Genomic DNA, 26108 nt, shown 5'->3' with positions numbered 1-26108 from the left:
TTTTTGTTTAATGCTTTGCTTTATGTAACCCCCCCCCCTTATTAAATGAAAGATTTAACAAACTATTTCTCGCTCTGCTCTCCTCACCCCTTCCCTCTCTCTCTCTCTACCCCCTTCTCTACCCCCTCTCTCTCTACCCTCTCTCTTCTTCTCTCTGTGTGTGTGTGTCTCTCCTTGCCGCATTCTCTTCTTGAAAAATTCCATTCAAACCTCGCTTTCATGTCTGCGTTGGGCTTTATATATGTTTTATTGGTCGAGTAATCTAAGTCACTCGTGGTTGACTGCTTCTGGTCTGTCTCTCTGTGTGTGTGGTGGCGTGCAGCTTTGATCCAGAGAGACCTGCAGGCAGGGTTGATGGATCAGGCCGAGATGGGAGCCATGGGTTATACACGACGCTTACCTTCAGGGCAACAATGTGCCCTGAAGCAGGCAGTAGAGCAAGTGGGTTCATGGCAACATCGGTTGATGTTATTCAATTGTGTGCACAGGTTAGCTTTGAAGGTGGTAAAAGCGCCGTTGTGTGCACACGCTACTGCTGGTGGGGCTCTAGTGATTCCCCTCTCGAGGGTGTATTTGGCCTACTCTTCCACGCTGACCAGACATCTTAAGGGTGCCACGGTGCCGAGATGTTAACTACCTCGCCTGGTATGCAGGAGGTCGTGGGTTCGATCCCGACCCTGACGCCTGCTGCTGCTGCTGTATATTTGGGGTTTTCGTGTTTCCCTGCCCGTGGTCGCGTGGATTCTTCTCCGGGTTTTAAACCCGCATTTAGAAACACGCCTTTAGAGTTTTTGGCTGCTATGAATATCCACACGATGATGAGCCACTTCGTTGAGCTATAGTTTGTGGCCAGGTCGCTTCTGAAAAAGAGTTGTGTAGCTAAGTGGGCCTTACCGGGTAAAATAAATAATTTTAAAGCGTTTCCCGACGTGGTGAAAGCCAGCGTACCTTGAGGGAACTTGTGCCCACGATGTAGCAACACTCAGCCGTGTTCACAGATATGCCACGAGCTGCCCCGTTTTTTTAAAAAATCTTGGTTAATACCGTATTTCTGCATTTAACGTTACGCTGTCCCAGACCTCTTTGGAAAAAAAAAAGCAATTCAATCGGTTATGCTCTCGACACTTTGAGACATCATCCGTTGGCGGTGTCAATGCGTGAATAATTGTATCGGTAGCGATCGAAGTCTGTCGTTATCGAGCGCTCACGATAACAAACGGCACCCGAGTTAAGACGTGTTCATCCGCGTTGGGCAAAAGGCACTGCCACGGTCCGCTTGTGCAGATTGCCATTGATCAGCGGTGCCCCGAGTGCGGGATTTTACGATGCGAAAGTCACCAACAGCGCGCGTGGCGAGTGTTGTTTGTTAAGCTAATGGACGACGATAATGCGATGGGCTGCAGACTAATAATAACCCATTCATCGAAGCTGAAACAAAAGTGAGAGTTAAGAGAAAATAGCTACCCTCGAAATTGAAATCGTCGTACAATTTATCGACGCGCTGCATTTGTATTGTTTATTCGCACAGGAGAAACACGCGAAAGGCGAACGGTGCAATTACAGAAGAGGTAAAAAAAAATATTCACAACTGATTGATCAATCAATTAAACAAAGCATACTGATTGCAATTAAACATGTTAAGCTCAGTGTTGTTTTTGTGTGCGCATGTGTGCGTGAGTGTGTGCGGGAGCGAGGCTACATGGAGGAGACTCCTGGGTAGCTCATCAGGCTGACCCGTAGTCCATGCTTGAAGTTATTGAGGATTAACGATTTTATTTTGGCATTGTAAAGATAGGAATTCCCGAGTACAGAACCTGTGTGATAGAGAGTTGACTCTGTGCGTGGTGCAGCTGTGGGGAGGGTGAAGGTTTTCGGAGTGTCTCGTGTTGTACGCGCGGATTTGGGAATTAACATGGAAGAATACTTTGAAGGGTTACGGTTCGATGTCGTGGAGGTACGTGTATTTATAGATTAAATTTGCATATTTGGAATATGCTCTTTGGTTCTTTCGGCAAAGTCACGTAGAAATAAAATTAATTTAATAATAGAATACGACATTTCGATTGCAACACAAGCAACCGTTATCAGATAGAACTAAATTTGAGAGAGAGACAAGACACAGACACGGAGACACACAGACAGACACACAAGCAGAGAGAGACAACACAGAGACACAGAGAGAGACAACACAGAGACACACAGAGAGAGACACACAACATAGACACACAGAGACTCTGTATGTCTATGTTGTGTCTCTCTCTATGTGTTTCTGTGTTGTTTCTCTCTGTGTGTCTATGTTGTGTGTCTCTCTGTGTGTGTGTCTATGTGTTGTTTCTCTCTGTGTGTCTATGTTGTGTGTATCTCTCTGCTTGTGTGTCTGTCTGTGTGTCTCCGTGTCTGTGTTTTGTCTCTCTCTCTCAAATTTAGTTCTACCTGATGACGACTGCTTGTGTTGCAATCGAAACGTCGCATTCTATTATTTAATTTATTTCCCTTCTACGTTACTTTACCGAAAGAGCCAAAGAGTAATTCCTGCAGTCACGAAAGCTTCAAATCATATTTGGAATATATTAATGGTGTAGATGGACATGATATTGAGTTTCTTAAACATCGGGGCAGATTGAGCTAAGTACTGTGAAGAGGTGGCCAGTCTTGCACATTTCTTTTGGACGATGTGTCATTTATGTAGATAGGAAGCATACGCACCGTCGCAGACAAAATTGCAGTAGAAAAACCTGTTTCATTATTCGCGATCACGTGCCAGTTGTGTCGTCGGCGTCACGTGACGACGAGACGACGCGCCGGTCCGGAACGGTGATGATCGTCGCGCAAGGCGCGTCACGTTGGAGCGACTTCGCTGCGGGAGAGGAGTCCACAGACCTGCTGCACGAATTAGAATCAGGACACGAGTCCGAATGAGAAGAGGGATATTTTATTTTTTAGACTGGAGGAGGAATCCCATGGGCCAGGCGGGCCACGGGGTCAGAACGTGACGACAACAGACAGTACAAAACACGATAGGAGTGTAAAGTATGTGAATGGTAAACAATGATCAAAAAGATATACAAGTAAACTATTTTCTTTTATAATAAAGGTTTTTGGCATCATTAGACCTCCTTTGCCAGTACCAAAATGAAATAATAGGGGTTTTCCCCTTTTTGCTGGCAACAAAACTGAAACCTTTTTTTACGAGGATTCATGTCTGCATTAACCACAATACCTGCAGTCAAAATGCAAACAAAAAACATACTATGATAATGTATGCATTGTCCTTGAAACTGATTGGTCCACACCAAGGGTCGGCTTTCTTTTGAGCCTCGACCCAATTGGTGCTGGACCAATCAGTTTCAAGGACAATGCATATATTATCATAGTATGTTTTTTGTTTACATTTTGACTGCAGGTATTGTGATTAATGCAGACATGAATCCTTGTAAAAAGGTTTCAGTTTTATTGTCAGAAAAAAGGGGGAAAACCCTATTATTATAAAGGTTTTTGGGTTAGATCGCGTAAGCATTAATGTGTCGTAACCCTCCACCACCCGACACTGCCAATTAGTAAGGGATTTGTCACGTAAACAAAACGCCAAATAGTTACGACTTCAGCCCACCGGTGTGTTGGAGAGTAAATCTAATTGGCTGTGTCGGGTGGTGAACAATAAGGCCTAGTGTTAAACAAACTATTGTTTTTGTGTCTTACCAGTTAAATCTCACTGAGCTATTAGCTTCTTTTTAATTTGACTACAAATGATAGCTCAACGAGACTTTTTGCAATGCATCAAGTCGGTATTAACCACACACACTGTAGGTGATACATGCAAACAGACACGCTCTGGTAAAATAGGCATTTCCTTTGAAACGGATTGGCCTACAGCACGTTGTGTATGATGTAGGCGAATACGTTTCCAAGACAATGTACAATGTATTATCGGTGCATGTTTTGCCACAGGAACCTATGTGGTGTTTGAACATCTTAACGCCTCCTGTTTTACTGCCATAGATGGTAAAGCCTATTGTTATTTTGTAATCTTTTGTTTTTAATGTTCAGCCCTGGGAGCTGTGCCGTGCAGAATTCAAGTGACAAACCATCGCGAAGATTCTCTCGTGGTCTTTAATGCCACGTGACGCACATTGGCCTATTCCTCACAGATGTGGCATTGCATTGAGACGCAGAACGAGGAACCGCGTGGATTATTAGAACAGCGGTCCCCAACCTTTTTGGCACCAGCGACCGGTTTCGTGGAAAACAATTGTTTCACGGACCGGGGTGGGGGGTTCATCATTGGGTCTTTCCCCCTTTTCAAAGAAGCTCTCCAGCGACGTTTGTTTTTTACTCACTGTGGCTACTGGGGGTTAGAGCTTGAGGGCTTACTCATTGTGGCTACTAGGGGTTAGAGCTTGTGGGCTTACTCATTGTGGCTACTAGGGTTAGAGCTTGTGGGCTTACTCATTGTTGCTACTAGGGGTTAGAGCTTGTGGGCTTACTCATTGTGGCTACTAGGGGTTGGCTTGTGGGCTTACTCATTGTGGCTACTACTAGGGGTTAGAGCTTGTGGGCTTACTCATTGTGGCTACGTGGGGTTAGAGCTTGTGGGCTTACTTATTGTGGGCTTACTCATTGTGGCTACTAGGGGTTAGCTTGTGGGCTTACTCATTGTGGCTACTAGGGGTTAGAGCTTGTGGGCTTACTTATTGTGGCTACTAGGGGTGAGAGCTTGTGGGCTTACTCATTGTGGTTACTAGGGGTTAGAGCTTGAGGGCTTACTCATTGTGGCTACTAGGGTTAGAGCTTGAGGGCTTACTCATTGTGGCTACTAGGGGTTAGAGCTTGTGGGCTTACTCATTGTGGCTACTAGGGTTAGAGCTTGTGGGCTTACTCATTGTTGCTACTAGGGGTTAGAGCTTGTGGGCTTACTCATTGTGGCTACTAGGGGTTGGCTTGTGGGCTTACTCATTGTGGCTACTACTAGGGGTTAGAGCTTGTGGGCTTACTCATTGTGGCTACGTGGGGTTAGAGCTTGTGGGCTTACTTATTGTGGGCTTACTCATTGTGGCTACTAGGGGTTAGCTTGTGGGCTTACTCATTGTGGCTACTAGGGGTTAGAGCTTGTGGGCTTACTTATTGTGGCTACTAGGGGTGAGAGCTTGTGGGCTTACTCATTGTGGCTACTAGGGGTTAGAGCTTGTGGGCTTACTCATTGTGGCTACTAGGGGTTAGATCTTGTGGGCTTACTCATTGTGGCTACTAGGGGTTAGAGCTTGTGGGCTTACTCATTGTGGCTACTAGGGGTTAGCTTGTGGGCTTACTCATTGTGGCTACTAGGGGTTAGAGCTTGTGGGCTTACTCATTGTGGCTACTAGGGGTTAGAGCTTGTGGGCTTACTCATTGTGGCTACTATGGGTTAGAGCTTGTGGGCTTAATCATTGTGGCTACTAGGGGTTAGAGCTTGTGGGCTTACTCATTGTGGTTACTAGGGGTTAGAGCTTGTGGGCTTACTCATTGTGGTTACTAGGGTTAGAGCTTGTGGGCTTACTCATTGTGGCTACTAGGGGTTAGAGCTTGTGGGCTTACTCATTGTGGTTACTAGGGGTTAGAGCTTGTGGGCTTACTCACTGTGCCTACTAGGGGTTAGTTTGTGGGCTTACTCATTGTGGCTACTAGGGGTTAGAGCTTGTGGGCTTACTCATTGTGGCTACTAGGGGTTAGAGCTTGTGGGCTTACTCATTGTGGCTACTAGGGGTTAGAGCTTGTGGGCTTACTCATTGTGGCTACTAGGGGTCAGCTTGTGGGATTACCAACACTGTGACTGAGACAAGTGCGCAGTGCGGGAAAGAGGCGCGGACGGAAATGGTAAATAATAAAATAATGGGGCGGGCCACGTGCGGACTCACCGCTCTCACCTCCTGCTGCTGTGCGGCCCGGTTCCTAACAGGCCACGGACCGGTCCCGGTCCGTGGCCCGGGGGTTGGGGATCCCTGGATTAGAGGACACACGTAGGATTCGATAATTGAATCTGTTGTCCGGCAGGTCACTTCACTCGAGGGGATGGTGGCCGATGGTCAAGAATAGTGACAGAGTGGCAGCCAAAGAAAACTATAAACTATTTTTTGTTTCACCAGGTAAGGGCCCACTGAGCTCTTTTTCAGAAGTGACCTGGCCAGAAATTATCGCTCAACGAAGTGGCGCATCGTCTGGAAATGTAGCGCAGCCAGATGCTCTAAACGCGTGACGTTGATTCTAAATGTGGAGGGAAACGCCGGAGGACCCGGAGAAAAATCCACGCGACTACGGGGAAGAGAGAAATTGAAACTCCAAATTTACAGGCGTCAGAATCGGGATCGAACCCACGACCTTCTGTACACCAGGCGAGGTAGGTAACATCTCGCCACCGCGGTACCCAAAGTAGTGGAACGCCTCCGAGAGGTCCCACCACCGAAGGGGAGATGGAGTGGTGAAATCGTTTCGGTGTGCGGCTGCTGGGAGTGATTGTTGCACGGCTCAATCGCGATAAATTGCGGCGGCTTGGGGGATGCCTTTATCCAGCAGTGGATTTACCGTGGCTGATGAGTCAACATTTCCCGGCGTGGGGGAGCTTCTCAGGGTGAGCGGGGTGCTCGACGCGAGGCGGCCGCGGCCTCCTGACGGAAGCGGTTACCAACATTCAGCTCGGCGTGCGTGACGGAATCAAACTAAAACCTTGCGCGGTGGACGATGAGATCGCTTGTCAGTTGGTGTGACACAGCTGTCTGCTCTCAGGAAGCAATTCTTGCCGTGTTCAAATCGTCGCGCGAACTGCGGTCATCATCGCGGCGACGGCGGCGGCTTTTGGCTAACCACCGAACGAAGACGGTCACTTTCAGAAGCGCTTCTGCGACCGTTTGGAACGCTCTTCCTTTCGATATTAGGTCACTGGAGCCGTGTGCTTTTGAATATAGATTGAAAGTTCACTTTTTAGAACCGCTTTTTGTGTGTTAGTTTGTTGTCCCAACCCCCGTACCTCCGATTTGCACGGTTGGCTACGTACGGTGCGAAAGATGTTCAACGTACAAAACTATTTTTTTTATTTACCAGGTAAGGCCAATTGAGCCGTACAGCTCTTTTTCAGAAGCGACCTGGCCATCACAAACGATAGCCCGAGCGGAGCGGCATGTCACGTGTAAATGTATAGTTGCAGCCAAATCCTCTGAACGTGGAGAGGTCTTTTAATGGGCGTGGAGAGCTCCTCTCTCTCCTGGAGCATGACTCGATTCTGGAAGCACTGGCGGTCATTATTGAACAGCAGCGCGTGGTGTATGGGGAAGGGCGGGATAGAGGCACGGGGGTAATAGCTCGGCTATGTTAGAAACAGATGCGATATCTGCTAGTGTTGGGCACTAACCACTCACCCTGGGATGCAACCTGGATTTTGTTCATCACACAATGGGTTTGTTGCGTGGAAGTGATTGTTGTTTGGTAAATCACTGCGTGTCACGAGATGAAACGTGGTTAATCCTTCGCCATTCATAATAAAGGTTTTTGGGTTAGATCGCGTTTATTTATAAATGTGTCGTAACCCTCCACTACCCGACACGGCCAATCAGCAAAAAAAAGTGTCACGTTGACAAAAAGACAAATAGTTCACTACTTAAGCCCACCGGTGTGTTGAAGAGTGAATCCACATTTACAGTTTGGTCGCGAAAGCCTACGTGTTAAACTAATCCTTCGCCATATTCGAGACTCTCGTGGAGAGCACTCGGCTCTGTCGGAGATGGTGGTCTAGACAATGCCGACAGCATTGTGGGTGGAACGCGGTGGTGGTCACCTGGCACGTGCACAAGGCACGACGGGAGTCGTGCTTTTGAATCAGACGACCGTGACATTTTTATCCTCCCCCTTGATAATGAATGTAATGTTTCGCTTTAAAATGTGAAACTACTTTGAATGGGTAGTTCATTAATGGATTTCTATTGATTCCTTTCGCAAGCCCTTAGGGAGAGAATGCACGAGGAAAATCAATGTTTAAAAGTCATATCTTTTTTCCCGAATCCGGTGCGTCTACTAAACACGGTTCAACAGAAGCGCGAACTAAAATATGGGATTAACCTTCAGGAAGAGAGATTACGTTCTGATAAAAAATAATAGAGGCAATCCAGTCAACGTATGAAATATATATGAGATTATGATTGTTTTTTTTATTTCAGTCTTGCAATAACCCTAACGTGAATATCTAATAGTATGAAATGGTAAAAGTGTTATAATCATCGTCATCATCATGTGCTACGCTGAGATTACGAATAAAAGAGGAGTCGGTATAAAAAGATACCCAATCAGCAAGGCAATTCGAATCGGATTGGAGACATCGGTTGGTAATCATAAAGAGAGAAAGCATTAACTATATACGTGATTTGTTAATGAAATAGTAATTATATCGACCGATGGAAATAAACGAAAGGAAATTAAATTAACACCCAGCCTTTCCCGACCAATGTTACGATTCATAAATCATGATTTTTTTGGGGGGGGTGAGATTACTGCGTGAGTAAATGTGTGTCGTAAATCCTCCTCTACCCGACACGGACAATTAATAAAGTTGCCACGTCATGGACGCACGTGCCAATTAATTACGGCTTCAGTAGCACTGCCGGCAGGGACGGAGAGCGATTCACGCGTGAACGGTGCAAGACGGAGCTCAGCACAAAACAATGTTCACGTTTGTGCATCACACATTTTACTTGCGCCATCTAAACCATGCATATTAGCGGAACTCATTGAAGACGGCAAAGTTGAGGTCGAGATAAAACTCAACTCGACGACCTTACATTGCCATGCTGATCTCTCACAATGCAGCTTCGTCGTCGTGAAGGTGACTCTCTGATTTACCCGATCTTACATTGACATGCAAATTTCATCACTAGCCCCGCCCACTTCACTTATGACCCTTGGGCTACACCCATCTCAAACCTTTATAACATCCGATGTTAGTAGTTATTTTCGATTATCTGGTGTTACATTGACAGGGTAAATGTCACGTTGAAGGGAAACAACAAAATAATTAAATATATATAACACAATACAAATTCTCACGACGTTTCGACCATAACACAAACGGTCGTTTTCAACAAAAATCCGCCGGCGCCCGAATGGAGTTGAGGTTTTAAAAGTCCACAGAGTGAAGAGGAGAGTCGGCGGGGAAGGTCCGCGCGGCGTCTGCGTGCGTGGGGCATGCGTCTGGGTGCGTGCGGCGTGCGTCTGGGTGCGGCGTGCGTCTGGGTGCGTGCGGCGTGCGTCTGGGTGCGGCGTGCGTCTGGGTGCGTGCGGCGTGCGTCTGGGTGCGTGCGGCGTGCGTCTGGGTGCGGCGTGCGTCTGCGTGTGTGCGGCGTGCGTCTGAGTGCGTGCGGCGTGCGTCTGGGTGCGTGTGGCGTGCGTCACAGAAGCCCGTGGTGGCTGATGAGATGTGGACATTATTTGTTTTTTTTTATTACGTTGACGGTAAATTGTAAAGGTGACGTACATCTGCCGATTTGTTGCGATTTCAGCCGATTGGGATTTCGGAACTTTGATGACAGTAAAACTTTAATGACAGTAGAACTTTGATGACAGGTGGAACTTTGATGACAGTGGAACTTTGATGACAGGTGGAACTTTGATGACAGTGGAACTTTGATGACAGGTGGAACTTTGATGACAGTGGAACTTTGATGACAGGTGGAACTTTGATGACAGGTGGAACTTTGATAACAGGTGGAACTTTGATGACAGGAAGAACTTTTATCACAGGTGGAGCTTTGATGACAGGTGGAACTTTGATGACAGTAGAACTTTGATGATAGGTGGGACTTTGATGACAGTGGAACTTTGATGACAGTAGAACTTTGATGACAGTGGAACTTTGATGACAGGTAGAACTTTGATGACAGTGGAACTTTGATGACAGGTAGAACTTTGATGACAGTGGAACTTTGATGACAGTAGAACTTTGATGACAGTGGAACTTTGATGACAGGTGGAACTTTGATGACAGGTGGAACTTTGATGACAGTGGAACTTTGATGACAGGTGGAACTTTGATGACAGGTGGAACTTTGATGACAGGTAGAACTTTGATGACAGGTAGAACTTTGATGACAGTGGAACTTTGATGACAGGTAGAACTTTGATGACAGTGGAACTTTGATGACAGTGGAACTTTGATGACAGGTTGAACTTTGATGACAGTGGAACTTTGATGACGAGTGGAACTTTGATGACAGGTGGAACTTTGATGACAGTGGAACTTTGATGACAGGTGGAACTTTGATGACAGGTGGAACTTTGATGACAGTGGAACTTTGATGACAGGTGGAACTTTGATGACAGGTAGAACTTTGATGACAGCGGAACTTTGATGACAGTAGAACTTTGATGACAGTGGAACTTTGATGACAGGTGGAACTTTGATGACAGGTGGAACTTTGATGACAGGTGGAACTTTGATGACAGTGGAACTTTGATGACAGGTGGAACTTTGATGACAGTGGAACTTTGATGACAGGTGGAACTTTGATGACAGTGGAACTTTGATGACAGGTGGAACTTTGATGACAGGTGGAACTTTGATGACAGTGGAACTTTGATGACAGGTGGAACTTTGATGACAGTGGAACTTTGATGACAGGTGGAACTTTGATGACAGGTAGAACTTTGATGACAGTGGAACTTTGATGACAGTAGAACTTTGATGACAGTGGAACTTTGATGACAGGTGGAACTTTGATGACAGTGGAACTTTGATGACAGGTGGAACTTTGATGACAGGTGGAACTTTGATGACAGTGGAACTTTGATGACAGTGGAACTTTGATGACAGGTGGAACTTTTATCACAGGTGGAACTTTGATGACAGGTGGAACTTTGATGACAGGTGGAACTTTGATGACAGTGGAACTTTGATGACAGGTGGAACTTTGATGACAGGTGGAACTTTGATGACAGTGGAACTTTGATGACAGGTGGAACTTTGATGACAGTGGAACTTTGATGACAGGTAGAACTTTGATGACAGTGGAACTTTGATGACAGTGGAACTTTGATGACAGTGGAACTTTGATGACAGGTGGAACTTTGATGACAGGTGGAACTTTGATGACAGGTGGAACTTTGATAACAGTGGAACTTTGATGATAGTAGAACTTTGATGACAGTAGAACTTTGATGACAGTAGAACTTTGATGACAGTAGAACTTTGATGACAGTGGAACTTTGATGACAGGTGGAACTTTGATAACAGGTGGAACTTTGATGACAGTGGAACTTTGATGACAGGTGGAACTTTGATGACAGGTGGAACTTTGATGACAGTTGAACTTTGATGACAGGTGGAACTTTGATAACAGTGGAACTTTGATGATAGTAGAACTTTGATGACAGTAGAACTTTGATGACAGTAGAACTTTGATGACAGTAGAACTTTGATGACAGTGGAACTTTGATGACAGGTGGAACTTTGATAACAGTGGAACTATGATGACAGGTAGAACTTTGAGTACAGGTAGAACTTTTATTACAGGTAGAACTTTAATGACAGGTGGAACTTTGAGGACGTGTTGAATGCCATCCTCATTTATTCACCATGGCTGGCACAGCCTGGCCTCTACCAGCCTCCCACGTGCAATCTCCACCCCCACACTGATCTCAACCTCTTCCTCAACGTCCTGGGGGCAAAGTCATTCGTGTGGAACGAATGTTGGAGTCTTCTTGTGAACGGACATATTTGGGTAATGAGTCAATGTACAACTTAGAAGCGGTACACAATGGATTGTACTTCCCTACTCAACATCTATCCTCTCTACCTTCACCATCCCACCAGTGCGGCCGTGAGAGGGGGAGAGGTGGGCACTTGTTACATTTCATTGGTTTGGTTGCGGGTGATTTGTGAAACGTGTGAAAGGCGCTGAGGTCTTGTGGACCTCTCCCCACTCAGAGGAACAATCGAGCGGTGACAGTGCCTACGCTGCGGTGAGATCGCTCTGGCCGTCAACAGTGGGCATAGACCGGGCTGCCGATCCTCGACCAGGAATCGAACTCGTGCCCACCCCCCCTCCCCACATGATCATTGCAAGCGGTCGTGCGGCATCGCTTGCAGGACTGATAACGCACCCTGCTAAAGGTCCTATTGGGGCGCATATCGTTACTACGTTTTGTACTTATCGGCATTAGATCGGTGTTTTTGATTGTAAGGCCCGCGGGCCATTGGCGGTCCCCTGGTGGCCTTTAGTGCGGCCCCTGGCAAAAAACAAATTGTGAAAACACCACCCCATCGTCATCATCATCATGCTGCTCTCAAACCCCCAATGGTTTTAAATGTGTGGCGGCCCCTCACACTGATGATGTCTCATCGGCGAAAATGCCCCCACCCCCCCTCCGCCACCCCGCTGAAAATGTGTGAAGAACACTGCATTGGATCCATTGTCAAATCTTGGGATTTAAATAATAAATCCTTTAGAGCAGTTTGTCTGGAGCGTGCGAAGGAGGCGTTCATCGTTCACTGCAAAGACGGCTACGCCCGTGGATCGTGGCTGGACACCAACTGACCACTCCGGCAGATGCGGGAGTTGATCCGTTGAGCCGAGGCAATGCGACTCACCTAAGCAATGGGACTCACCTGGGGAATGCGACTCACCTGGTAATACCACTCACCTGGACAATGGTATTCACCTGCGCAATGCGACTGACCTGGGCAATGGGGATGCTCACCCGGGCAATGTGACTCCTCACCCGGGCAATGCGACTCCTCACCTGGGCAATGTGACTCCTCACCCGGGCAATGCGACTGACCTGGGCAATGGGGATGCTCACCCGGGCAATGTGACTCCTCACCCGGGCAATGCGACTCCTCACCTGGGCAATGTGACTCCTCACCTGGGCAATGCGACTCCTCACCCGGGCAATGCGACTCCTCACCTGGGCAATGGGGATGCTCACCCGGGCAATGTGACTCCTCACCCGGGCAATGCGACTCCTCACCTGGGCAATGTGACTCCTCACCTGGGCAATGCGACTCCTCACCTGGGCAATGCGACTCCTCACCTGGGCAATGTGACTTCTCACCCGGGCAATGCGACTCCTCACCTGGGCAATGTGACTCCTCACCTGGGCAATGCGACTCCTCACCTGGGCAATGCGACTCCTCACCTGGGCAATGTGACTTCTCACCCGGGCAATGCGACTCCTCACCTGGGCAATGTGACTTCTCACCCGGGCAATGCGACTCCTCACCTGGGCAATGTGACTCCTCACCTGGGCAATGTGACTCCTCACCCGGGCAATACGACTCCTCACCTGGGCAATGCGACTCCTCACCCGAGCAATGTGACTCCTCACCTGGGCAATGCGACTCCTCACCTGGGCAATGCGACTCCTCACCCGAGCAATGTGACTCCTCACCTGGGCAATGCGACTCCTCACCTGGGCAATGTGACTCCTCACCCGGGCAATGTGACTCCTCACCTGGGCAATACGACTCCTCACCTGGACAATGCGACTCCTCACCTGGGCAATGCGACTCCTCACCTGGGCAATGCGACTCCTCACCTGGACAATGCGACTCCTCACCTGGGCAAATGCGACTCCTCACCTGGGCAATGCGACTCCTCACCTGGGCAATGCGACTCCTCACCTGGGCAATGCGACTCCTCACCTGGGCAATGTGACTCCTCACCTGGACAATGTGACTCCTCACCTGGGCAATGCGACTCCTCACCTGGTCGAGCGTGCGCGCCGCTCCGTCGCGTGCGTTTTCCAGATCCCTTCGCGAAGCAGGGCCCCAGGTGAAGGGACACGTGACAGTAAACAGCGACGAATCAAAATCACCGTGCGCCGAACAAAAGCGGCTGCAGGGAGCGCGGAGACTCACGCATGGCACGCGAAGCTCTCTTTTTTTCTTCGCACAGCTCATTAGCAGCGACTCAGACTGTTTTTCTTTTTTACTTTCCGGATATCGTTTGCGAGAGACCTCTGCTGAACGCGTAGCACAGATCATTGCCGACCGGCAGTGCCACAGGTGTGCAGAGCGCGATGGGGTCCGACTGCCTTGGGGGTCTAAAGCATCCCAGTTTCTACAGCAATGCACTGACCCAGCAACGCTGAGATCTTTGAGCAAGAATCTGAGCCTCTGGCCGAGGTTAAACCGGGTTGTGTCGATTGTCATTTTCATGGTGTCAACCAAGTAATCGATGATTTTAAAATATATATATGAAACATCATTTCGCTTGTTTAGCCAGGAAAGGCTCGCTGAGTCCAAACATTCCTTGTCAGGAGGGCCCTGCCCAGGGGCGGAGCCAGGATTTTGACTTTGGGAGGGGGCTGACTTCAATATTCTGAGATATCCAGTGTAATGTTTTCCAATGGGCGCCACAAATGTATAAAACAAATTTGTATTGGATTTGAACGCGGAGTTTATTAATAGGTCGGGGCCGCTGATGTGGCTAATAAGTTCGATAAGTTCGAACGGCTGCCGCTCAAGCAGCCTGCAGGGCAGCACAAGGTGGCAGCCTGCAGCATTTTGCTGCAGCCGGATATCCGGTTATCCCGATTACCGACTTTCCCAAAATTTCAAGGGGGGCCTAGCCCCCCCCCCAGCCCCCCCTGTGGCTCCGCCCCTGGTCCTGCCAGCTGATCGCAGCAGCAGCAGCGGAGACGATGTTACTGCTGCTGCGTGTGATCACAGTTTAGTAGTTTGCAAAAGCAACACCTGATGACGACCGTTTGTATTATGGTCGAAACGTCGTGAGAATTTTTATTGTTTTATATATATTTTATTATTTTATTGTTTCCCTTCAACGTGACTTTACCGAAATAGCTAAGAATATGAATTACTGCAGTCACGAAAGCTTTAAACCATTGCGTCATATTTGACTTTGCTCTTCTTCCTGCCATTTTCAGTTGTGCAGAAAGTGCACTCCGTCGGTGATTGATGACCTTGGGGTTGCCACCTGTCCGGGTTTGAGCCGGAGATCCCGGGAATCGATATCTGTGCTCTGGTGGAAGGATCCACCGTGTCGATAGACCTAGGGCTGACTTGAGAAATATGTCCGGGTTTGTGGTTTGAGATGACATTGAGCAGTGGTTTGAGATGCAGTCTGGCAATGTCCCTGGAATGCCGAGTACTGCACCTCAATCGGTGAATAAGAAAAAGGGTAAAATGATTTGTTCGATAGCTGTAATAAAATTACATTGAATCCGTTGCTTGTGGGCTTTGGGCACGGGGTGTAGATCGCTAGGAGGGACGGTGGGCGAGACGGGTGATGGAGCGGCAGCCAAACGATGGAACGTGTTCGAGAGGACGACCGCCCGCGGTGATGAAGCGGTGAAGTCGGCTCAGATTGACCGTGGCATCACCTGACCACGAGGTTTGGTGATGCTCAGGCCTTCATCTAGCAGTCTGTCACGATTTGGGGTGTTTTTTTCTCGTCGTTCACAGATTCGATCCGCGAAGTTTAAGTAGAAAAAAATATATATCAAACTGCAGCGCGCGTGTCTCTCCCCTTCTGTGTCCAACCGTGGTGGCTCGCGCTGGCTTTCTCTTCCAGACGAGAGATGACGACTCTCCATGGGGCTACCCATCCGGCTCAACAAAGGCCATTCAATTGGATTGAATCAAACATCGCCGTGCTAATAATTATAATAATAAAAAAACGATCATTCGGATAAGCCGAACCCCCCTTTTTGGGGAGCGCGATTGTATTTTTGTAACAAATGGGCACCCCCCCCCCCATCGCTCCCCGTCACCTGTGGTGGTGGCGGCGGTGGTGGTGGTTGTTGTTGCTGCCTCCACTCAACAAAGGCCCCTCGCGCGTGTGCCCGGGCAGCCTGGCTGCTCCTCGCGCGCGGGGCCTCCAATAGCCTGCGCCGGCTGGCGTGTTGTGTCACGCTGTGCCGGTGCGTGTGTGTACCTGCGTGTGTATCTGTGTGTGCACCTGTGTGTGTGTACCTGTTGGCACAGTAGAGGGCACAGGTGGTGCATCAGCCAGCCATCTCAGTCAGTCGACCCGTGGCACTTGGGTCTGCCCCGTGACTTTCTGCCGGCGGGCGTTCGACACTTCACGTGGCCTCAAGGTGCACATGGCCTGGCACAAACGTCGTCGTGGTGACGTCACCGCCACTTAGTGGCGAATGGCGGTTGTTATTGTTGTGTACCTGTGTGTGTGTGTACCTGTGTGTGTATCTGTGTGTGTGTACCTGTGTGTGTGTACCTGTGGCTGTAGTGTGTGTGTGTACTAGTGTGTGTGTGTATCTGTGTGTGTGTGTACCTGTGTGTGTGCGTACCTGTGGCTGTTGTGGGTCAGTGTGGGGAGCGGTAGTGTAGCGGTTAGCGTGCTGCGCTACAAACCTGGCGCCCCGAGTTCGTTTCCCGCTCACGGCCACCATCAGTGACAATTATCTGAACCGGTCCTGTGCCTCCCCTAGAGCGACTCAGCCTCAAATGCCTATGATTGTAGCGGGGAGTGTAGCGGGGAGTGCAGGTCGACTCAGCCTCAAATGAGTACCTGGCGCGGTGTGTAGGCGGTCGGGAGTGGTGCTCATGGACAGCTCCTGCCTTCATAGGTGCTCGCTAAGAGCCCTTGCCCCTGCAGTCTGTTGAAGGCCATACGGGGGATCTTTGTCTTTGTGGCTTGCGAGCTGTGCAAACAAAACCGCGCCCGACAACACATTGCGAGCTGATGAGCGAGCTGATGAGTGAGCCGCCAGAACCATCATCGTGATCATCGTTAAAACAACAATACCACCGGCAGTAGTAATAACAGTGACTTTGTAACGCTTTGTAACGCTGCACCTCCGCTCACTCTCGCCGAGAGGAGGACCCGCAGACAACACGGGAAGGCAGCCAACCACGCGATGAGTCGGCAATAATTATGAACACTTGCCCATGCTCTGGGGTCCTCAATACATTGAGGTGGTATCGGCCAATTAATGAGTGTTCAAACGTGGGATGAAACCGGAGCACACAGAGAAAACTCCTGGTATTGACCAGTGGGGCTGTTGGGCTTCGAGTGGTAAACAACAACAACAACAAAACGCGTCCTAGACATTTTTATTTATTGCGAGCGTCAATTTCTGGAGCAACGTGTTTTTTTAAGGAACGCAGCCAACGGGGGACGGCGGCAGCAGCTGCCCACGGTGCCGCGCGCCATCTCCCGCCCGCCCGCCCGCGTGTTTACCGAAGTCGGCGAGGCGCGGCGTTGACTCTGGGTGCACGCGCGGAGACTGTCACAGTTGCGTGCACTTCTTTTTTTATCCACGGGCGGCAAAGATGAACATCCTAAACGAGCTTTAACGCCGCCGCCATCGCCGCCGCCGCCACCACCGCGACAATTGTTTTGTTTTTTTGACCGACTATTTGTTTTCATGTGTTTTTGTTTTTCTGCTTCCTTCCCCACGAGCCGCGCGTTGTCACTCGGGGCGCCACGGTGGCTAGGAGATGTTGACTACCTCGCCTGGTGATACAGAAGGTCGTGGGTTCCATCCCGACCCTGACGCCTGCTGCTGTATGTGTGTGGAACTTGCATGCTCGCGTGGATTTTTCTCGGCGTCCTTCGGTGTTATCCCTCCACATTTAGAATCAACATCGCCGCGCGTTTCGAGTGTTTGTCTGCTGCTGTCGATTTCCACGCGATGAGACACTTCGTTGAGATTTCATTTGTGATAGCCGAGTCGCGCTTCTGAAAAAGCGCTTGCATAGCGCCGGTGGTGCCTTACCTGGTAAAATAGAAATTCGTTTAGTTTTAGTAAAAAAAAGTTCTGTTCAGCGGGGCACGGTCGCTGCCGCACTTGTCCCACCAACAGCAACATTGGAAATGTTGTGGATTTTTGTATCCAACACACCGGCGTGCTGTACTAGTAACGAATTGGCACGTTCTGTTTACGTGACAAACCTCACTAATGGACTGTGTCGGGTGGTGGCGGGTTTAACGACGCATCTGTGTATGCGCGATCTAACCCCAGAAACAGCTGTATTATGGATGACATTGGTCGCGAAAGTCTGCTCCTACTACGAGGTGTTACACTAAGAGCCAAGAAGGCGGACAAAACATTTCTCAGTCAGCGCTGGGTCCACCCACCCACCCACGTCCCTCGGCACTGCAGGAGGCCGCATGGCGCTGCGATCAAAGGGCCCCCCTCGTCGTGGTGTTCTGGGTGGCGCTTCGTCATCCGCTTCTAATGAGAACTCGGGATCGCTCCTAAGGGTCCGATCTGAATCCCCCCCCCCACCACGCCCCACGAGACACGCTAACTCGTTTATTTGGTCACACACGCGCGCGCGGCCGCGTTCGTACGTGGCTGTAACGTTTTGCCATTCAACGGCTTAATGGAAATAAAGTTCGAAGTTGACTTGTTATGTCTACGCTTTCAACAACAACAACAATAATAATAATAAGATGATGATGATGGTAACGTTGTTGCTGCATTGTGGGCAGCCGCGCGGAGTGTGGCGGACTTCATTTGTTGTAATTGACGTCTACGCTTCCGCAACTCGTAGCATGCTCCCCGCCTTCACCAATCCCTTACTCACCGGAGTGGTGAAGTATGTTCAAATAACCTCCCCCCCTGCCCCCACGAACCACAAGGCCAGGGGAGGCCCACACCCAGCAGCAGATTGACCAAGGGCTCTTTACATGCGACTGTCGTCACATTGTTATCATCACAACAACAACAATAACAACAATGACGCTCTGAGTCATCTCTCTCGTCACAGTGAACGTCCCTACGGGTAGCCCTGCAATGGAGCGGACTTGCTCAGTGCTGCAAGCAGGAGATGGCTCCCGGCCTGGGCACCCTCAGGGGTGGGGAACCCGTGGGGAACACGTGTGGGACTCGTGGGGACCCGTGGGGGACCCGTGGGGAACCCGTGGGGGACCCACCCTGACCTTCATTTGTCATCGCGACGCCCGGCGCCTCGTGGCGCCGCTGTTTGCCATTTGAACTCTCGCGTCGCGGAATTCGAGGCTCGGGACAGCGGCGGCAGCAGACGGGGACGTCGTTGAAGTCGGCGTCGACGGCCGAGCCATCGGAGAGGCCTCCGGGGCGACGCGCCCCCAAGAGCGTCGTGAACCCCGCGGTGCAGACTCAAAGTTGCATGCAATGAAGGGAGCTGAGTGGCGTTCACGAGTCTCACTGGCGCGGGCAATCGTCCCCACGGTCCAGTCGGTGTCCAACGTAAAGGGACGCGAGCCCCGAGAATGCACTTTTTTGTTTGTTTTTGTTTTTACCAACGCGGTGCCATAGTTTGCCTTCGTAGTCCCATCCGATTCCTGCAGTATGAACATTTTCAGACTTTTATGAAAATAAAGTAAAAAAAATCAAGATTCCCTGTGACGGCTAGCGTCGCACCCCGGAATTTACGGTCCAGAGGTCGCTCGCCCGTCCGACCGTCCGTCCGATCACCCGGCGTGGCAAGTCGAAACAAAGTTGTGCAGGCTTTCTGCAACGCAAGGTCGTCGCTCGGCTGATGTACCGCGCGGTGGGGTCTGGGTACTCCGACGTCTTGCGACAAACAACAACAACAGCCCGGCGTGGGTGAGTCGTCCGAATATCTTTGCAGAGGTGCGCCCAAAAGGGCGGAGGCCCTACCACCCACGGGTAGCAGCATACTCAGAATATGTATTTATACTGGAGGAATCCGATGAGCTATAAAGCTCTTTTTCACAGATGTCCAGGGGAGGGCGCGGGGTAAGAACGTCACAGCAACAAACAAACGGTACAGAAACATGATAGCAGTACAAGAAAATTAAACAAATCACCCACACACATACATATGGAACTAAATCATCCATCCCTAACCTACCAGGCAAAGCCCACTGAGGTATTGACGTATTTTTCATAAGCGACTTGTCCACAAACGATAGCTCAACAAAAGTGGCTAAATCGCGTGGAAATGTAAAGCGGTCTAAGCAATACATTGCGGGGCTGCACCTTTAACTTTTCACCATGTTCCTCGATTCTAAATCACACGAGGTGAGGGTTGTGACAACTGAGCGCTGCTTCACCCACCCGTTACCCACCCTCCCCCCTAGTGGCAGCTCGCTGTGATCGTCCCCCCCCCCGTGTGTGGCGAGCGGCTACAAGCGCCGCCGCTGCCCTTAGATCATCGGAGCGAGCCACCTCTGCTCTGGGGGGCGGGCAAGGGGGGTGGGTGGGGTCCCGAACCCTCTTCCTTCTGTTAGCGCCACAGAAGGGTTGCGCCCGTCTCCGACCTTGTGAATTAAAGAAAAGTGACGACAATACGTCCGCCCGCGGTGTTTTTGAATGTTGCCCAACATCATCCCATCTCCGAGCGAGACAACGCCTCCCGCAGTGAGACCGTGCCTCGCCTAGGAGATCGGATCTCCGACCACCGTGCCATGGATTCGCAAGTCCAGTGTGCCAACAATACGCATCGTTAGCTAGAATATGTTAACTACCCCGCCTGGTATGCAGAGGAGGTCGTGGGTTCGATCCCGACCCTGACGCCTGCTGTATATTGGAGCTGGCGGTGTCTCTCTCCCCATGGTCGCGTGGATTATTCTCCAGCTCCTCCACGTTTTCCCTCCACATTTAGAATCAAAACGCGTTTCGAGTATTTTGGCTGCTCTACATTTCCACGTGATGACAAGCCACTTTGTTGAGCTATCATTTGTGGCCAGGTCGCTTCATAAAAAGAGCTACACAGCTCAGTAGGCCTTACCTTCTAAAATAAAAAAAAGCTTATTATAATTATTATATCACTTTCTGTGAACGAGGGCCACTATCTAAGAGAGGGAAAGGTTTCTTGCCCATAAACATTCTGGGCGTTCACCATCGTTGGTTTAAGAGCAAAGCCTCGCTCTGCTGATGAGATGGTGAATGTCGAAACCGGGTCCGGAGTTTACTGAACGAATGCTGCTTAAAAAAAAATCATTCCAAAGATGTAAATATTTTGACATAAAATACTTTTATAACTTGGAGAGACAAATATGAAAAAGAGGGCGGATTACTTGTTTTTTTACCTAAAGGTTGCACCGTTTGAAATGTAAATCTTTCCTAAATATATACGTTGCAATCATTTGAGGTTTTGCAAAATGAACTTTCGTGGGTTCAATAAATGTTTTTGTTTTTGTTTTAATGAAGTTGAGAATAATTTAGAAGATCGATAGACTGGATAAAGATGTATTCGCCCTTCCAAGTAAAACTCCTCCCTCCAAGCCTACTCTCATCCACAATGAACACTGGCACACGCCCTTCGCATGCGCGCGTCGTGAACACATGCAGGCAGGATGCAAGTGAACGAGAATGTCCCTTTGTGATCAATTACATCCACACCCAGACAAGGGACTTCGAGATAAAAGATCTCGATAAGAAGTCGCCGGTATGTGAGCACAGGTGCCTGACAAGTCCCGAAAGAGAAACGTGGCCAGGCGAGTGTTGCAGGTAGTGTTGTAACGGGGAGCGGTGGTGCAGCAGTTAGCGTGCTGCGCTACGGACCCGGCGACTCGAGTTCGATTCCCGCTCACAGCCACCAATACCAGTGACGTATATCTGAACCGGCCCTGCCCCCCCCCCCCCCCCCCAGGTTACGTTTGGTGCAAAAGAAGTTCAACACACGCCGACTCATCCTCAAATGAGTAACTGTGGCAAGGTGTAAATATCATCACTGGGGATACAAAGGCGGCCGGGCGTGGTGCTGGCCACACACCCCCTTGTGTGCCGTTCCGGCTTCATAGGTGCTGCTCGCTAGCACTTGTCCCAAAAGGCTGTTGAGCCTATCCGGGGGGGTGGAATCTGTGTCTTTGTAGTCGGGAAGGTCCGGCGAAACTGGGTGTGCTGGGTGGGAAGCGCGTGCATCAGGGCGGCCTTCACGGGTCCTGAGACCTCAGAGCAGATGGAGGGAGACTGTCAGGGCGCATCTCGAACGTCGAGTGCGTTAAGGGGTTTTGATGCAGCTGGCGGGAGGTGCTCGTTATTGTTTAGTGTTTTTTTACACCGAGCAAACCTATGTGAAGTCCGGACCTTGCTCACTGCCATAAAACCGGCAAGCGGTGTCGCTGGAGACCCTTGACCCCCCCCCCCCACCCTCCCGGCTCCTCTGGGAAACCTTCAGAGCGGCTACACTTCGAGCGTGGCCGGCAGCCAAGCTGGGCTCCGCGCCTGCGCGTGGGTGGTGTTCTGAAACGTCTCACTTCCCAAAAGGGACGCGGCGCGCGTGCGCTCTCTTAGCTCCGAGGGGCCCTTCGGCGCGTTCGCAGCGCCCTGTCGGCGGCGTCCCATGCGCGGTGCGGCGGCCTGCAAAACGAACAAATGAAGGCACCGAATAGCTAGCGACGGCGAGCCACCTTGGGGACTTAACGGGCTGTTGGCTCACGGCCCGTGAGCGATGCCGAGGTGGGAATTTGCCGCCGGTTGCGGCGTCCCGCTTTCGGGGTTTGCGGCCGCGAGTCTCCGAGGAGCCGAGCTGTCATCTCGTTGGCGCCCCTGAGCGAGCGAGATGATTCTCTCTCTCCTCCCTCTCCCCCCTCTCTCTCTCTCTCCTCTCTCTTTGTCTCGGAGCGATATTCTGCGGCTCTTAACGGCCCTCGGCTCCCGAGAGACGGGAGGCTGTGACGGGGAAGCTCTGGGATGCGAGTCGCAACCAACCCCGCCCCCCCCCCCTCCCACCGGGCAGATCTCCATTGCGAGTGTCGCCTTCGCACAGCGGATTGCGGGGAGACGCGAGGGGGATGATGGAGAAGTGCGGTTCCCCTGGCTCCGAGGGAGAATGGATCATATAAAAGTCCACTGCTTAAAGGAAGGCTTATCAAATTTAATACAAACGTCTAAAATATATATTTTTTTTGTCCAGAGAAACCCGAGCCTCGAGATGCATCTTTTGGCGCTCACTTTGGGGAAGCTTGTCCAATGTGCGTTGTCCAGAGGGCAACGGAATGCGAGAAGTGTCCGAAATCGTGTTGCTCGTGTGCTCAACGAATAACAGAGACTTCTGGAGAGCAAAAAAATAAATCCAGATGAACGGGAAATGAATGTCAGAGGAAATGCCGAGACATCTAAGACCCACGTGGTACCTGGCTCCCAGTGCCTTCCACCATGCCGCTAGCCACAGATCATTCCAAGGAACCACCTGCGCTGAATGTTTTGTTTGTGTTGACAAATGACACGTGATGTGGGCGAGTGCTTTGAAGAGCGAGTAAAGAGTTATTGGGCATGGACAATCGCACCTCCGATTAGCACGGTTGGCTATGCACGCTACATACAAACGAAATGCATTGCAGTTCAAGGGTAACTATATACAGGGTGCTTAAAAAAATGTTAACACTTCCGAGAATTTGCAACAATACCACAAGAAACGTGCTGCCGCCTCCGGGCTCTGGAGACCACCTGGAGAAGATTCGAGGCCACGTGTTGACTACGATGGCGAACAAGTGGAGACTCTTTGACTTTTTGAAGCTATTAACATACATTTGTTATCATGTTACAGTGTATTATCCGTTCTTTTCTATTAAAAACGATAGTCCCGTGTAAGTGTTAAGATGTTTTTGAAGCACCCTGTACTGTCTGTATTTCTAGTGACATGGAAGGGGGTCACGATGGAGCATAGCGCCGATTGCTGGCAGAGAAGGGGATCTGCAGCGGCCCTGTCTGTCAGCAGGTCACGTGATAAGCTGAGAGAGGGATGTAGGGCAAAGGTGATAGCGGGAGCACGTGAGGTAAGCCCGTGAACCCACTAGTAGGTTCTAGAAGAGGGGCGTGGCCGGGGGCGGAGCCAGGCCACTCCAGGGGGATAAAAGGGGACCCCGAGCGAAGTCTCGGGGCTGTTGCTTGGAGTGGGATCCCGTCGAGCTGCTGGAGTCTCCGTCACCGTCTTCGCCTTCTCGGCGTTGTCAGTCAGGCAGTCTGTTGGCTGTCCTGACTGAAAGTGTAGTTACCCCTGTACCTGTGAAGGCTGTAATAAATAGAGTGCCTCCTACTCCTGGTGTCTCTGAGTGTATCACTACATATTTATAATCATTTAATCGGAGTCACCCATTGCTTTCAACAAATGCATTCACACACCTACAGAGTAGAAACTATTTTTGCGTGGTGCTATTGGCCGATCTGTGCTCAGCCACGCGTTTGACTCCTCTCATTCATTCGCTGTCGCTCCTGGGTTCATCCTCTCATCTGCATGGGAGCGCAGTGAATGGGATGGACGACTTGCGTCTAGGATACCACTTGTGGCTGAGTCAAAATCTTCCCGGACAAGTGTGCGGATTAAGAGAATTGTCGGCCAGTATTTGCCTTTATCTTCCTCTCTATTGTCGGTGCCTTCACGGACAAAATGCTAAATCTATCGTCTGCTGTGACACCTTCTAGGCGAACATGATCGTGATGCTGACGATAACAGCCGCTATTCGCAACTAAGTGGTGGAGACGTCACCACGTCGCTTGTGCCAGGCCAGGTGAACATTGGGGTCACGCGAAGTGTCGTAGGCTCACTGGCGGGAGTTCATGGAACAGACCCACGTGTCGTGGGTTGGCTAAGACGACTGGCAGGTGATTAAAACCAGCTTCATCAGGCAATAGTCAGGATTGGCTATCGCCTGATGAGGCTGTTGGAATCACCAGCGAAACGTCGTACTCGAATTGTAAATTTTGTGGGTTTACCCTCCAACACACCGGTTTGCTGAAGTAGTAACTAATTGGCATGTTTTGTTTACGTGACAACCCTTACTAATTGGCTGTGTCGGGTGGTGGTGGGTTTAATGACACATTTCTATTTACGCGATCTAACCAAAAAAACACCTCTTTATTATGGATAATTTTGGTCGCGAAAGTCAACTTGTTAAACAAATGAAACACTTGACGTTATCGGTTGTAATATTTGACGAAATGTCATCTATATAAAATTGTCAAAAAGTTTTGCGTGCTTTTCAACATTCCTCCTCCTCCGTTTTTTGCTGACAAACCAAATACATCGGCATATTTGCCCACGTGACGTGACAACTTGATTTGTTTAGCTCTGTCGGGGTGGTAGAGGGTTACAGTTAAGCAATTGACATCATACCTAGATGCCTATCTAACCCATGCAAAATAATGTAATTGTGAATCATCATATTCGTAATGAAGATGAATATAATTACAATAACCTCCCACCCCTCCTCCGCCTCTGATCTCTGCACCTGATGGCTTCAGTGATGACGTCATCTTGTTCTATTTAAGACCGGAAACAGGTGAATTGCTTCTTTATTCTGGCAAATCGCCTGATAATGCTGGATGCAATTACCAGCGAAACGTCGTACTCAAATTGTAAATGTTGTGGATTTACTTTCCAATACACCGGTGGGCTGAAGTAGTAACTAATTGGCGCGTTTTCCTCTCACGTGTATAGTAGACACAACTCGCCATTCATCGGCTGCATTACATTTTGCACTAAAACTAAATAATGCAAACAAATGATCGCATACGACTCGGCGCGGCTTTCGTGGATGAAAGAAGGACATCGATGACGCAGCTCCAGGGGGAGGCCACAAAGTGCCCGTGGTGTTTGCGACTCCCGCTACCGCTGTTCCCCCTGAGGGCGAGAGGCTGCCCGCCTCAACGTGGAGTCAACATCGAGAAGACGTCGGGTGGCGCCCGTCGGAGGAAGGCGCCGTCGAGCGGGACTCCCAGTCAGCTGCACACCGCGCAGAAGTCAGCTGACGGTGGCCCGCTCGATGTTGCCAGGGGCCACTCCCTGGAGGAGTCCAACGTCGACTCGAACGTCGACGTTCAACTCAGCCGTTGAAACGTCCTAAGCCACGGCTTTAGCGACAAGCGCTTACGCGATCGATACATTGGCCGAGCATCTTGAACGATTTCCGATATCGGCGTAAACGTGACAATCGACCACGTGGCTGAACCCGAAAACCAATTTGGATCATCGGTGGTTGGTGACTGTCAAGGCCGGCACGGTCTGTGGAGGCAGTATCACGCACTCCCGGCCGCCTTTGTCTCCCCCACTCCTGGTGCGTCTTTACAATGCAATCACCCCACCGAGCGCTCGTGATTATAATGAAGCAAAAGCTGACTTGAAGGAGGGCAAAGCGAGGCCCATGCACGAGTGTTATACTTGACCGGGAGTCGACCACAGCAGCACCACGAGACTCACGCGACGCACGCGTGCACCT

At 50.0% G+C, this 26108-nt stretch overlaps 1 long non-coding RNA gene across 1 annotated transcript; it reads right to left on the bottom strand.

Annotated features, from left to right (window-relative positions):
- Positions 1–2247: 2247 nt before the first annotated feature.
- On the bottom strand, positions 2248–17104 carry LOC142929750 (uncharacterized). Its single transcript, XR_012945902.1, has 2 exons — positions 16503–17104; positions 2248–2883 (listed from the first exon to the last, which is right to left on the bottom strand). It is a non-coding gene; the product is annotated as an uncharacterized LOC142929750 (long non-coding RNA).
- Between the last annotated feature and the right edge of the window lie 9004 nt (positions 17105–26108).

Source organism: Petromyzon marinus, chromosome 33 (assembly GCF_048934315.1).
Source record: "Petromyzon marinus isolate PM22_M1 ecotype Great Lakes invasive population chromosome 33, UKy_Petmar_22M1.pri1.0, whole genome shotgun sequence".
Taxonomy (NCBI): Eukaryota; Metazoa; Chordata; class Hyperoartia; order Petromyzontiformes; family Petromyzontidae; genus Petromyzon; species Petromyzon marinus.
The sequence above is the reverse complement of the archived record's forward strand: the minus strand, read 5'-3'. Positions and strand labels throughout refer to the sequence as shown.